Genomic DNA, 14,488 nt, shown 5'->3' on the forward strand with positions numbered 1-14,488 from the left:
AGAATCTATTGAACTTGGATTCATTGATAAGGGGCGCCTGGACACCAGCAGCCTTGACAATGGCATTCCTTTCAATAACATTGGATCCTAAGACTCAACTCAGGAGATCGTTCAGAACCTACTTACCACTAATTTGGCAAAGAGATGTCCTTGAGTACTGTAATTTGGCTCCCAGCATAGAAATGACTTTCTAGCACAATACTAGCTATAATATTGTCTGAATCTCTTTGATACTTAAAGCTCTCAGGCCAGCTTCTTGTCTTAGCCTCCCCCTCACCCCAAGATAAAGACAATATTCAGTATTTTCTGAATATTGGGGTAATATATTAAGGGCATATATATATATATAAGGGCAAGAGGAGCTGACCTGGACAATAGTTCTTCCCAGTTTGTGCAAAAGCCCAGTGTTTCTCTCTCCCTGATGAGCCTGTCACTGCATGAATAAGCAGTGTAGTTGGAAAAACCTGTGTTCTTTATTGATTTCATTTTTTATTGTAATCTTTAGGGTGGCTCCCATTCAAAGATTCCAAAGTGGCTAGATAGACAAGACAGCTTGCAGAAATGGCATCTCAAGTGGGAAACATAACAGGAATTTAGGAATCCAGTGTCAAAATCTTCCTTGAAACAATCTGAAAGAGAGAAAGGCAGAGTTAGAATTTCTATCAAGGTAAAATCCCAGGTTCATTCCACAACAGGACAACAATATAAGATGGTATCTTCCCACCTCCTGTCAATAGCTCCTGATTTGTTGAAGTGAGCCACCCCATACTTAATGTCTTGGTAAATCTGGATTATCAAACCAGCACAGCCATTTTATATAAACTGCTTTACTTAAACCTACACACCCCAAACTCACACTCAAGTGAGAGATCCTTGCTAGAAGCTTAAACAAGTCAATATGGTAATCTACATTTTCATTGAAAAGGTTTTTATGGTTGGATGGCACCCTCCAAACGGAGAAGTAATAACACAAAAGACCCCCCACCATGCAGCTGCTTATGCTGTTCAAATGTGTGCAACCTCTTAGAGACATTAAGATTATTTTGAAAGTGCTAACTTAAAATAAATTTGACCTCAAGAGAGTCGCTGCTATGTTTTAATTTAGGAACTACCTGAAAACATAGACAGCGGGAGGCACCTTTTATTTTTTTGTCTCACACAATTTTTGGAATCAATAAGAATGAACTGGGCAGCTGGCAGACTCAGACAGTAGAGCATGCAACTTTTGCTCTCGGGATCATGAGTTCAAGCCCCAAGTTGGGCATAGAGCTTATTTTAAAAAATAAATAAATAAAAATTTAAAAGATGGGTGGTGTTTCTAGTGATTCATCATATAAAATGTTACAATACCTAGCATCCTGTCTATACATTGCCATCTCCCCACCTTAGCCCCTAAAAACTCTTAGTTGTGGTATTTGTCCCAAGTTCCCAACAGGAAGCAATTTATCTCTCAGGGATGACCTAACTAAGGCAATATCTGGCAGTGTCCAGAGACATTTTTCCTTGTCAAGGCTGGGGACAAAGTTGTTACTACTCTACCTGTTCCCATGGGTACAGAGCAGGGGTGCTGCTAAACATCCTACAGTGTACAGGGCACATCCCCCAGGAAAGAATTATCTGGCCCCAAAGGCAATAAAGCTGAGGTTGAGTATGTATTTATTTGGATATGTGATTTATTTGAATATATGATTATTATAAACCATCCCCCGCAAAAAAAAAGAAAGAAAACTGAGGGCCATTTTAGACTGCATTCACAGTATCTACACTAAGAGAGTTAATATTGTTCACATATGAGGCACTGGTCTTCTGTCTTGGAAAAGTGCTGCTCAGGAGTATGGAGCAGTAGGAGGCTGAGAAAGCTCTCTGGACACAGTCCGTCTATGGAAGGCCAGAACAGCTCCAAAGTCTGTCTGGATTTGGGCACTCTTTTCAGCAGAGGGCATAACATCAATTAACCTTTCTAGGAAAGACGATTGAAGATGTGAATGAGAAAGAAATCGAGGATAGACTGATGTTGCTTTGTGACCTTATGAAACTCTACAGAATACTTTAAATTCTGGAAGGGATACATTAAGCTTCCTCAGGACCAAAAAGTTGATACCAAATATAAAATAAAAGGCAGTGATTACAATACACTGGGGAGTTGTTTCTGCACATAGAAAATAATATCTAAGGTCTTGTCTGAACAATGGATCTAAAATGTTTTAATTAAAATATTTTTTATGATTATAAAAGTGATACATGTCTAGGACAATGCTGGGACTGGACCCCAGGCAGAGGTGCAGCATATGGAAGGGCTCAAGAATGAGAAGCACTTGACACCCTCAGAAGTTGGAAAACTTCAGGTAAGTTATATGCATGTGGCAAAATGCCAGGGGAGGGAGTAGTAGGATCATGAGGACTGAGCCTGCCTAATCTGACAGCAGGAACATTTGCCTGCTGCTTGAACAGTCCTCACAATGGCTCATCTGAGACCACTGACAGTGGTTCTGTGAATGCACCAGTACCCAAAAATGCAATCAGGGTACCCAGATCAACATTGCAAACTCACTCAAAGTCACTCAAAGTCTTCATCTCCCGCCTTGAAGTCTGGGCTGGGTTATTTCTCAATCACCTTGGTTCTCCTCATTTGGGCATGAAGATAGTTCTTCTTGATGGAAAATATAGGAACAAAAAATAGAGTCGAGAGCTGTTTTTCTCCTTTCCCTCTGTCAGCACACCACCTGCCTTAAGCAGGCGCCTGGGCCTCCTCATTCTTCTCTTCCCTCCAAACCAGTACCTGCTGAAGATACTTTGGATTCAGCTCTGCCCCTTTTGTAGGTCTCACTACCTGAGGGACTTGGCCTTCCTGACTCCTCCTGATCTGTGCCTCTTCTTTGCCTTCATCTTTGGGGATAAACATCCTCTTCCACATTTAAACATTCTTTTTCTACCAAGCCCATCAGAAAATTCCTAGTCTAGTCCCTTTAGGTTTCTTCATGTGTTAGAGGAGAGCACACATCCTTGGACAAGGGGCAGGGCTTACTGTCTCTGAGCTCATTCCTCCCTTTCCATGACCTACTACCTTCTCACCTCCTTGAAGGTCAGACTGCCAAAATCTACACCTGGCAAGGCTGTACCCATTAACCCAAGCCCATTCACTCCATTTGCAGACCCATTTTTGTTTGTCACAGCTGGGGAGGAAAGTGTTACTGGCATTGAGTGGGTAGAGAGCAGGAAGGCCACTGAATATCCTACAGTGTACAGAACTCCTCCCCCCAGCAAAAGGTTATCTGGGCCTAAAGTCAATAAAGCTGAGGTTGAGACCGGAAAGGAAGGAGTATCCAAAACTGGAATCATGTACAAAAATACATAAAGGAACTAGGGAGATAACCAGTGCCCAAATGGTAACCAAATGTAGTTCAAGCTAGGTGAGTCATGGGTACAGTAATATTATCCCAATCTGTATGAAGGAGGGTTTCAGGAACCAAGCAAGGAATGATTCTGTGTCCCATGGGGGAAACCAGTAAGTGTTAAGGAAAGTTAGATTTGTGTGGGGGGTGAGGAGCAAGGTGAAGGGCAGCTTTGCAGGCCCAGGTTTAAGGCTCTATCTGACACAGACAGAGTCATTAAAATTATCAGAATGGAAAGGGACGCCTGGATGGCTCGGTTGGTTAAGCATATGCCCTCGGCTCAGGTCATAATCCCAGGGTCCTGGGATCACGTTCACATGGGGGTCCTTGCTTAGCGGGGAGTCTGCTTCTCCCTCTGTCTCTGTCCCCCCTTGTGCTAGCTTGTTCTCTCTCGCTCGCTCGCTCTCTGACAAATTAATAAATACAATCTTTCAAAAAATTATCAGGGTAGGAGAAGGGGAAAATTTTCCTACTACCAGGAATTTGAGTCAAAATTACCTCAATCACCCCATGACTGTGGCCATAAAAAGCACTCCCAATATTCTTTAATGTTTCTGTGATTCCTGAGAAGGTTATGTCCCACAGATACCTCAGCCTCTAGTTCCTTCATATCCTGAAAAGAGGCTTATCATACATCCTAATCTCACAACATCGAGAGCTCTCCCCTATGCCCAAAGAAATCCATTGATCAGATCAGGACTTACATGTTTAGAAACCATGCAGACATTTCTGTGGAGTCACTGAAAATCCCCAAGCATGATCTGCCTCTCACTGCCTCCTTGCTCCCTCTCCACTAGCCGTCTCCCATCAGCATCTCCTCCAATCTTTACAGGACCCTCTGGAAGCTCCAAATTCTTCTTCTTCATTCAGAACAGCTTTGAGAGATAACTCCTTGATTTTGAGAGCTGGTCAGTACCAGCTCTGTGACATTGGCCTAGTTACTTACCCTCTCTTAATCTCAGTCCCTCTAACTATAAAATGGGAATTTTCAAAAATGAAAAAGCAAACTACAAATAAGAATGTGGTTTTTTTTTCTCCTAGAGAAAATTAAAAATTAAAAAGCAAAACAAAAAAATGGAAATTTTCATAATACCCACTCTGAGGTTGATGAAAACTTCTAAAAATGCTAGCACAGCATCAGGCACATAGTAAGCACTCAGTGAATGTAAGCCATTATTATCCTTAATATGAGTTCCTAAAGCCATGTGTTCTTGACAACCATTACCCATCCTAAAGGCCAAGGAAATTGCTTTTCCAAGTGAGTAAAGAAATATTTCTCTACTTGTTACCTGGAGAATGAGGAACCCTCACAATACCTGACAAGGCACTGAAAATTTAAATTAACTCGGTTTCTATGTGTGTGTGTCTCTCTCCCTCTTCCTCTGTCCCTCCTTCCTTCCTTCACTCTTTCCCTCTGTCTCCCACCATACCTCTCTCTCTCTCAATCTCACTCTCTTTCTCTCTCTCAATCTCTCTTCCTCCTCCTCCCTCCTTCTTTCTCTCTCTCTCTCCAGCTCTTTCTCACCACCCACCCCCCGTCTGCCTTTCTCTGTCCCCTCTTTCACTCTCTCTCTGGCAGATCATTCTCTTACCTTGGGACTGGACTCCTCGTTTCCATGTACCTACAACAGCAGCTCCCCCAGGTCCTTGATGCTGTGCCATCTGGGCTTAGCTCTGCTCTTCTTTTGGCAACCTTGCCAACACTGTCTGATGAAGACCCCAGGCTGCTTCTTCAAAGTCCCAAGGCTAAACACAGTGACTCAGTTTAAATGAGGTGTCCACACTTGGTCTGCTTAGCTGTGGCAAAAGGACAGGACAATCTAACACAACATGGCCCTGAGCCTACCAGTTAGCAGAGAAATGGGAATGCATGCAAGCAAAGGATGTGGCTGACAACCCACTTACATTTATCAAAACAAGAGTCCTGGTCCAAGCTGACATGTGCCTGCTGGGCACACAGAGCTGGGCTCTAGAGGAAGCCACCCCAGGCTTCAGTGACATATCAGCCTCTGGGTTTCCCCAGTGGTTCTGAGTTTACACATATTCTCCTGCCATGTCCAGAACTGGATCAGGCACTGAGAGGTCAAAACCTAGTGCAAGACATCAGTGCCATTCACTAAACAGCCAAGCATGTGAAAGGAAGGAAGGCTTTTAACCTCCAAACCAAAGTGTGTCACCCCTTTAGAATTCCTTCCTCTCTAGCATTTCCCAAACAATATTTGAAGAAGGACAGATATCCTTGAGTCATCTCCAAGTGTTTCTCAACTCACTTCCTTTAAAGGACCCATTCACAGAAAGGCTTCAACATCCCTGTAAGGTCTATCTTCTTGTGCACATTAGCACATTAGCACACAAAAGTTCTGAAAAGTCTGCAGGAACAAACCCAGCATTGTCAAACTATTTTTGATGAAAGACCTATTTTCTTAAAAGATTTTCTTTATTTATCTGAAAGAGAGAGAGAGCATGAGACGGGGGGAGGTCAGTAGGAGAAGCAGACTCTCCGCTGAACAGGGTGCCCAATGATGGACTCAATTCTAGGACTCCAGGATTATGATCTGAGCCATAGGCAGTTGCTTAACCAGCTGAGCAACCCAGGTACCCCCAAGAAATCTTTTTTAAATAGAACATCTATTAACATCAAATAACATAACAGTTTGGGTAAAGCTACCCAATAGTGTTCAGTTTTATTCTGCCTTCTTCTGAGGGGCTGATTATGTTCCTATATAATCCACCTTAATATACTGTAAGCTCTTTGAGGGCACAGAACACTGACTCTTACCTGGCTTTGCTTCCCTGCACTGCTTGGCTTCTCCAGCAAAACCCATTGCAGACTGTACCTCCTTCTTTGAACTCCCTCTTCCATCTCACTTGGCTTTTACCTTCAGTGGCTTCATATCTTACTCCATACTCTGATATTCTGCCCCCAAATTTATTCCTCACCATCTCCTTTTCTCCTTGAGAAACAGGGTGCACACATCGTCCAACAGCTGCCCCATCTACATGTTCTCTCACTCCTGCTTTGGTCCTGCAGCTCCCTATTCACTGATCATGTAATGGGCCCCTATTCTGGCAGGGATATGCCCCTGGGATTGGGGGTATAAGGAGGAATGAGCCTCATTCCTTATGAGTTCCCAGTCTGAACAGGGTGTCAGGATATGTAAACATTAAGGACAGTGTGACTGGTGACGGATAAAGATCCACAGGCTGCCAGGAGCAAACAGAAAAGGGAAGCATGAGCCAGCCTGGAGGGATGAGGGAAACCCAGCTTATTGAGAGGAGGCCTGGGGTGAATGAAGCCTCAAACAAATAGTAGGAAGGGAGTAGGGCTCCAGTGTAAGGGAGGCAGCTGAAGCAGTCCAGTCAATGTACACGGAAAACCAAGAGCAGTTTGATGTTGCTGCAGTCCCATATTGGATGCAGGGAGGAGTAGAGAGGAGCCCTAAAAGACTGGCCCGGGTAGGGTCTTGTCAGACGCAATGAGGACTCTGCACTTGTTGGTATAGATTGTGAGCTCCACTGGTGGGTTTACTCACACTGGTGACTTCTCTAGTGCATATCTTAGATCACTTGTGCAGCTGGGTCAAGCCAGGTGGTGAATCCAGAGGGAAACCAAATCCTGAGCAGATGGGGAGAAGAGACAGGACAATGGATATTTATGAGGGAAATCAGTTGTACTTCACTGAGCTTCTCTAACTGGATGCTGCCTGTCATGCCTCATTGTTTATTTACTCAGAATCACCATCTTTTCACCCAAACATCTCTCCCCATCTGTTTTCCCATTTTTCTTTGTTTTTTCAAGTCTCCAGGCCAAGAACCTTAAGGCTACTTTTGATTCCTCCTTTTCCATGTCCCATTAGTCCTTCCTTCATCCATGTCCTCCGTCTCTGTCCCTCCCTCTCCATCCAGTGGCCTCCTCCCTAGCCCAGCCTGCAGCATACTGGAATATTGGTCCTGTAGTCTCCTGTTAGGCCCCCTTGTCAGCATCCCCACTATAAGTCACTCTCAAAGCAATGACACACATTTTTCTTTTGCCTTGCATGACATGGCCCTTAGACATATTTACACTTCTCTCTCCGTAAATCTTTGATTTCAGCCAAACCCATCTTCTCAGTTCCCCACCCCTGCAATTGTACTGTTTCCCTATCCAGAGCGCTGTCCTCTCTCTCTGCTTGGACCTGAAGCCTAACCCATTGCCACCTTCTTGGGAAGACTTTCCTCTGAACAGTTGTATCTGTACCTTCTGCTCCTTCTTCTTGGACCCTGACCATGTACTTTCCATGTACTTTCCTGAAATTTACCTCTATGTTTAGGTCTTATTTTGCCAGCTAAACAGTAAACCCTGAAAGAAGAGAGAGTTTATTCTTCGTTTTGGCCCCTCTTCCTCTAATATACACAGAAGGGGCATATTAATGTTGCTGATAAGAGACTTTATGCTCTTACTCACTCTATAGTCCACTATTAGCCAACCATGCTCTCCCATGAGTGGAGTGATTTTCTGAGATTCCAACAGTGGGGAAGTGACTCGGGCAATAGGGAGAATCTGGATCATTGACTTTTTCTATAATCTCTATAAGTACTAGAATTTTTAGTTCTCTAATTTGCTACAAAATAACCCAAACCTGATCCAACAAATAGCAGCTCTCAGGAGATTATAGACTGTGAGGTACTGTGTTCTGAGTGTGTTCTAAAATCATGATAAAACTTAGTGAAGATTTTTCTACCTTGCTCTTGACTGTCTTCTGATAGGCAACCAAAAGAAAAGACCCAGATTCAAATCTTCCCTTCATCTTCAAGTGAACTTATTAGGAAGAGCTGAAGTGTGTCTCTTCACAGAGCTGCAAAACCACAAAGATGTCAACTTACAGGCTCTGAGTGGGAGGCTTCTCCCTGAAGAGTTTGCACTTTTAATGCAATTGATGGGTTCTGTTACTCTACCAAGAGGAGTTGAAACACTAGTGGAGGCCAGTTAGGGCAGAGATTTGTGAGAACGTCTTCTTCACCTCCGAGGATACTTCTGCAGGAGCAGACGAAATTCAAACCTGTCCCTTGAGGTCTTCTGGTCTATCTTCCTACCCAACATGCCATATGCAATTGGTAATTTACAAATAAATCTGATCCACAAAAAACAAACAAACAAACAAAAAACAGTACTCTAAACAACACTGGAAATGACCACGTCCATTTTGTACCACACCACCAATTCCCAGCATGGTATGTCTTCCAAATGAGAAAGAGGCCATATATGAAAACAACCAATATAAATAACTATACCTTTTACAACTTTAACCTAAAACATAAGTAACTTTTAAAAAGTAGCAATTGTTTTAAATAAAGTCCTTAGAAATATATATATGTATAATAGTCTTTGTAAAAAATCTCATTATTTTCAAAGCAAATGTTTCATGCAAAGGAAATAGCAGTGTTGAGCTGGAAGGTGGAATTTCATTGGGAAAATCTGAATCCAAATAGAAGAAAGCTATTACCCTAATGTGAATGATTCACTTATTAAGAAGCAGGAAGCTTATTCATAAGAGGAGAACATCTATTCATTGCTCACTGACTTAATGATATTCATATTATTCCTTGTAGTTCTACAATTAACCTTTAGTCATGCCATTTTTTCTTACATAAGAATTACCTAGATCATATATAAAACTTGTGTATATATGCATGGTCTTTGATCTAGAGCACCCATCCACACAGGACTAATAACATATGATTGTGAAATTCTAAGGAAGGCTGGAATTCTCTGTGATGTTGGAGACATAAGATCATTACATTTTGGTGTTGTTATTCTGAGCGGTAGTGCTTTCAGTTTAATTATTGGTGGCAAATCTCTTAGCTGAGTGATTCTTTTAAGGATGACTGTTATATTAAGACAAATGGATCTATTCCTAGGCCTGGTACGTACAGTATGTAAAAAGTCTGAACATTTAATCAAATTGTATGGTTAATCCTCTAATTGCCCACTGAGAAACTGTTTCAGGAATAATTATAGTACCCGGTCCTATTCATATGCATTGCTAATCCTTTTAAAAATCTTATGAAGCTATTTGCCTCAACAATACCCTGAGGCTGAAGTTGTTATGAGTTTGATAGACATTTGCTGTAAATTACTGCCTTGGACACACACACACACACACACACACACACACACACACATTTCCTGCCCACTGAATTTTAAGTAAGTGTAAACTCATGAATTTTTACCTCAGCACTTCATATATGTCACTTTTTTCCCAGAGGAGTGGGGAGTCAACACTAGTAAAGATCAACTAGACTGAGGAAAATGCACACTCTTCCCATGCCTCTTAGCCTAGCTAAATTCTTTTACCCCTGAATTTAGAGGTCAATGCTAAAGACCCAAAATGAAGTCAGACCGTCTCCTTTCTGCTCTCCTGGTGAGCTGGGCCTCCTTCTTCCAAGCAAGTACCAACTGCTGGTGTTTTAGGGAAGTGAATAAGGCTTGATTCTATTTGCAAGGGACTTGTAGGTGTATAACTACAAAATGGTAAGGTCTCTATTAATCTTCAAACAGTGGAGGCCAAAGAATGGGCTGGACCTGAAGAAATCTGGGACGGTTTCAGAGAGAGGGTGAGCAAAAGCAGGAATAATTTAGGCCACTTTCCAAAGAATCTCCCATGGGCTGCCTATCAGAATAGGCAGCTAACCATGATTATTGTTTTAAACCAAGTGGAATAAGCAGGTATAAATTATGTGAGTCTTTAATACAAAAAAAAAAAAAAAAAGACAGAACTGGTCAGCTCCAGTTTAAAAAAAAAAAAATTATGGCATTTTTTAAACCCGCACCCCCTTAATTTTTCATTTTTGGTTCTTACCATAAACAGTCTCCTCTCCTCCAAAGCCCATACAACCAGATGGACTAAGAGAAGCCAAGACCTAAATCAAGGACAGGAGAACATAAGAAAGGGGGAGTGGGAAGCAGAGCTAGCCACCACCAACAGGGAACAAAGTCAGAACCTGGTTTTTGGGCTTTAATGACTCTGTAGTTAGTGTGTCTGTGAGAGAGAAACTGTGGTTATATAATATAGGATAGAGGGCATCAGGGAAAAATTATTCTTTCTTCTGTTGACATAAGACAGTAAAGGGAAGAAAAGAACTTAATTTTGCACTCTAATATGTACATATTAATTGTAGTCTCATGTGAGAATTGATTGTCTCTCGTGGATAACTATCCTAAGCATAATAACTATTAGGTATGACAGTACATGTCACATTAAATTTGTTTTAAGTTTTGGCATCACAATTCCGGACTTCAAGCTCTATTACAAAGCTGTCATCATCAAGACAGCATGGTACTGGCACAAAAACAGACACATAGATCAATGGAACAGAATAGAGAGCCCAGAAATAGACCCTCAACTCTATGGTCAACTAATCTTCGACAAAGCAGGAAAGAATGTCCAATGGAAAAAAGACAGCCTCTTCAATAAATGGTGCTGGGAAAATTGGACAGCCACATGCAGAAAAATGAAATTGGACCATTTCCTTACACCACACACAAAAATAGACTCCAAATGGATGAAGGACCTCAATGTGCGAAAGGAATCCATCAAAATCCTTGAGGAGAACACAGGCAGCAACCTCTTCGACCTCTGCTGCAGCAACATCTTCCTAGGAACAACGCAAAAGGCAAGGGAAGCAAGGGAAAAAATGAACTATTGGGATTTCATCAAGATCAAAAGCTTTTGCACAGCAAAGGAAACAGTTAACAAAATCAAAAGACAACTGACAGAATGGGAGAAGATATTTGCAAACGACATATCAGATAAAGGACTAGTGTCCAGAATCTATTTTATTTAAATACTAAGTCTTATTCTTGTTGTTCAATCTTCTTTTGCCTTATTAACATGCTTATCTGTTCATAACTCTAAAAACACAGAGGTAACATCATTTCAGCCCAATTGGATGACACCTCCAGTATGTTCTTTCTCTCCTTTTCTCCAGTCCCTCACCATTTCCATTCTCTAGGAGAATGACAATACGTGTAATGAATAGGATAGTAGGGTAAATTGTTTTAAAGATCTAAAAGAATACAAAAAAACTAATATTATGTCACGTATAGATATTAAGAAAAGTTCACTAGGAATTATACAACAGATGTTTTATCAGACTAAATGACTTCTGTAACATCTCACACAATATCAAACAAACAAACAAAAGGTTCACAAGATTACAACTCCATTAACTAACTGAATAATCCCAGAGCAGGAGGAGAAAAAAAAAAAGAAGAAGAAGAAAAATAAAAAAAAAAAAAAAAAACAGAAAGTATGAGGGGATCCCCAAATCCTCTGAAAGTACGAAGGGATCCCAAATCATCCCTGACATTGACCCTATAATGTATGTTTCTGTGTGATGGATGCTAATATAATGAAAGTCATCCAATTTTTTCCCCACTTCACAGCTCAAACAACTGTTTGAATATCATAGTTTTTAATCCAGTGCATTATGCTAGATAAGGGCTGAAGGTGCTTCAGGGGAAGGACAGGCATCCCAGGAGTCTTCAGGAGGCATTTGGAATGGCCATATGGAAGAGACACTGGCATCACATTGTTCAATTTCAACTCAACTAGCCACTTCTTTCACTCCAAAAAACAACAACAACAGGAACAACACCCCAAAATACAAAAATCAGTGGCCAAAAAGTTCAAGTGCAATTATATGAACACCAAAACATAGTCATAAAAACTCAGAAGCCCCTGGTTTTAATGAGATACCAGGGAGCTGGTAACCTTTATTTGGCATCAAACATGAACTTCCATGCCATGCTTCAAACATGTACACCTCATCATATAATAAAGACCAAATATCAAATCACAAAAACTAAGCTATTACTTGAGAAGTTGCTGCTTACCCACTCAGGGCTTTTATCTGTGGGTGGAAGGATGGGGTCACATGGCTTTAACTGGGAAGACAGGAGGAGCACTGGGAAGTTAATGGGCTTTGGAGCCTGAAGGCCAGAGCTAATTCTCAGCTCTGCTTACTTACTAATTTTGTAACCTTGGGCAGGTTACTCAGACTCAACTTACTCATCTACAAAATGGAAGTAATCACAGTGTTCTGTCCTGATAAGGTTGTTGTGAGGTTTTACACCTAAAGTGACACATAGTTTCATATGAGTTTCCTCCCTCCCACTTACATGAGAGTTTCAAGCAAGTCTCTCTCTTCTAATTTTTCTTGTTTTTAAATGAGAATCAGTAAAAACTGCTACCATGTTCTGCCCATAGATGCCATGAAAGCAATTATACAATTGTTTCTGTAATTCATAAACATTTATCTTCTAAGAGTGAGGAATTACTTATTATCTTCTTATTATCTTATTAGAATTATCTTCTAAGAGTGAGGCATGTGATTTCCTCCCCAAAATAACAGAAACTTATTCTTCTACCTACACTTACCCACTTGTGATAAGAACATTATTACGGCCATGTTGCTGGATAGAAAATTGCTATTTAAAGCTAATGAAATAGAGAAACATCTGTTTCTGTGTTCGGTTAAATTACCAAAGTTCCCATTTCTATTGTAGAAACTCACCTGTGATAGCAGCCTCCAAGATAGGCCTCAAAGGCCCCCCATCTTTTTCTAGTCCTCTCCTATGCTATGCAGGACGTAATCTGTAAACCAATAGAATATGGCAGAAGTAACGGTAAAAAGCCCTCAGGGTCTGTCTTCTATCTTGAACCACTGCTTGGAGAAAAGCAGCGCCCCCATCCTGAGGATATGCAGGCAAACTTTGCAGATGTCCACAGGACAAAGAGCTGAAATCCCAGCCAACAGGAAGAGACACCTGCTAACAACCACATGAAGTGAATTCTCCTTCAGTTGAGCATTTAGATGACTACATCCCTGGCTTGACTATATCTTGATGATAGAGCCTGAGCTAGAACCCCCTAGCTAAGCACTCCTGGATTCCTGGCCCACTGAAACTGTGATATAATAAGTGTTTGTTGTCTTAAGTTGCTAAGTTTGGGATAATTTGTTACTCAGTGGTAGGTAACTAATATATTACTCAATCAAAACATACAATCATACACATACATATATGTGTACACACATATTCATTAGGAAATCCTTAGCATGCTACTTCAACCTAATAATTATATTGTATTCTGGACTCCGGCCCTACAGTTGTTTATACAGAGGTACCATAATAATGATCCCTTTTCGTTCTTCAGTCAAAAGACTTTAGTCGCTAGTGTCCAAGATGTACTCATCTCACAAAAAATTCCATCATACATCAAAAATCAATTCAGGTTGAAGATAAGAGTTCCTCTTGGCTTCCATATCTTTATCAAAAGAAGGACAAATATAAAGGAAAGTATTTGGCCTACTAAATATAAAAGGCCTCATTAGACTTTTTCCACGGAATGAAAGGAGAATCCAAATTTTACAACCTCTAGAAAATTTGCTAAGAATGGTCAGGAATCAGTGAATGCTTGGTGCATTGTCTGTGATTGAAAAGATTTTTCTGAAACATTTATAATATGGGTTATTATCAAAAATAAATCAAAGAAAAAATGGACAATTTATGCATATAGTAATTGTTATGTTTTGAAATACATAGATTTTGTAAGAATCTAAAGATATTGACTAGTCAATTAGCCATCAGAAAGGATGAACACTTACCATTTACATCAATGTGGATGGAACTAGAGGGGATTATGCTGAGCAAAATAAGTCAATCAGAGAAAGATAATTATCATATGGTTTTACTTATATGTGGAATATAAGAAACAGGGCAGAGGATCATAGGGGAAGGGAGGGACACCTGAATGGAAAGTCATCAGAGAGGGAAAAAAACCACAAGACACTCTTAACTATAGGAAACAAACCGAGAGTTGCTGGAGGGGAGGTGGGTGGAGGGATAATTGGGTGACGGGCATTAAGTGGGGGGCACATGATGTGGTGAGCATTAGGTGTCATATGTGAGTGATGGATTGTTGAATACTACATCTGAAACTAATGACATATTGTATGTTGGCTAATTGAATTTAAATTTTGAAAAGGAAGGGAAAAAAAGACATGATATTCAGTATTTATGTAAAACACATATATAATAAGTACATTTATGAAAG

The 14,488-nt window shown here is 40.8% G+C and overlaps 1 long non-coding RNA gene across 5 annotated transcripts in view; it reads right to left on the reverse strand.

Annotated features, from left to right (window-relative positions):
* Positions 1-453: 453 nt before the first annotated feature.
* LOC106005908 overlaps positions 454-14,488 on the reverse strand; it is a 42,179-nt gene continuing 28,144 nt past the window's right edge. For 2 of the 5 annotated variants that reach the window (XR_001179622.2, XR_006609577.1), the window contains exons 3-5: positions 4,985-7,008; positions 2,552-2,650; positions 454-629 (exon numbers count right to left, since the gene is read on the reverse strand). This is a non-coding gene — a long non-coding RNA (uncharacterized LOC106005908). Of the gene's footprint in view, positions 630-2,551; positions 2,651-4,984; positions 10,700-14,488 lie in introns of those variants that run through there. The other 3 variants (XR_006609576.1, XR_006609579.1, XR_001179621.2) reach the window with 3 other exon arrangements.

The sequence above is a fragment of the Mustela putorius genome, unplaced genomic scaffold (assembly GCF_011764305.1).
Source record: "Mustela putorius furo isolate JIRA1106 unplaced genomic scaffold, ASM1176430v1.1 tig00000117_pilon_pilon_pilon, whole genome shotgun sequence".
In the NCBI taxonomy this organism is placed as follows: domain Eukaryota; kingdom Metazoa; phylum Chordata; class Mammalia; order Carnivora; family Mustelidae; genus Mustela; species Mustela putorius.